Source organism: Penaeus monodon, chromosome 15, assembly GCF_015228065.2.
Source record: "Penaeus monodon isolate SGIC_2016 chromosome 15, NSTDA_Pmon_1, whole genome shotgun sequence".
NCBI classification, from domain to species: Eukaryota; Metazoa; Arthropoda; class Malacostraca; order Decapoda; family Penaeidae; genus Penaeus; species Penaeus monodon.
In genome coordinates, this window is record NC_051400.1 from 5,236,113 (window position 1) to 5,236,333 (window position 221).

Below are 221 nucleotides of genomic sequence, written 5' to 3' on the forward strand. Positions count from 1 at the left end.
CTAAAAAATACAATTATTAATTTCTTTATATAAGGTTAGAGTTTTTGTGGTTGGTTGTTTATATTTTTTACCTGATTATGTAATCATTATTCAGTCATATTTCCGATCTCCAGACAGATGCTTCTTATACAGTAGGGTGTTAGTCACATAGGAAGGCAAAATAGTGCTTCACTCGCCACGTCAGGAAATTCTCACTTTGTTACTGTACATTATTTGCTTGT